The sequence below is a fragment of the Sinocyclocheilus rhinocerous genome, unplaced genomic scaffold, assembly GCF_001515625.1.
Source record: "Sinocyclocheilus rhinocerous isolate Xijiao unplaced genomic scaffold, SAMN03320098_v1.1 scaffold3422, whole genome shotgun sequence".
Classification (NCBI taxonomy): domain Eukaryota; kingdom Metazoa; phylum Chordata; class Actinopteri; order Cypriniformes; family Cyprinidae; genus Sinocyclocheilus; species Sinocyclocheilus rhinocerous.
In genome coordinates this window covers 59,376-59,857 of record NW_015630354.1, presented here as the reverse complement: position 1 = coordinate 59,857, position 482 = coordinate 59,376, and positions in this window count along the sequence as shown.

The following is a 482-nucleotide window of genomic DNA, read 5'->3' as shown; positions in this document are numbered from 1 at the left end:
TAGACGTAATTATGACATTTTAAAAACACATCAGGAGCATCACTCTGAGTTACCTAAAATAATAAAAGAGAGACTAGTCATTGTGCAATATAGTTTTTTTTTAAATTATTATTATTTCGACAAGGCTTAAGTTGTTTGACAGAAATACACACACACACACTAACAACAACAATAACAATAAAATGGAAATAGGCGTCTGAACAAAAGAATGCCCCTGACGAAGGGATTTAACTGTCTAATTGTAATGAATGGTTTTACACTTCATAAAACAGGCAAAAGTTAGAATTAGCAGGGAAATCTGACTCTATGTTGCGATTGAACAGGACGTCACTTACATTAATACGTATGTAATTACAAATGATCTTATTAACACGGTGAAATGAACATTGCTTGCAGAGAGACAGCAAAACCACCATAAACTGACTTGCTTAGCTGGGGCGAAATCATGACGTCATGATTTTAGGACTGAAGTTTGAGGGTTG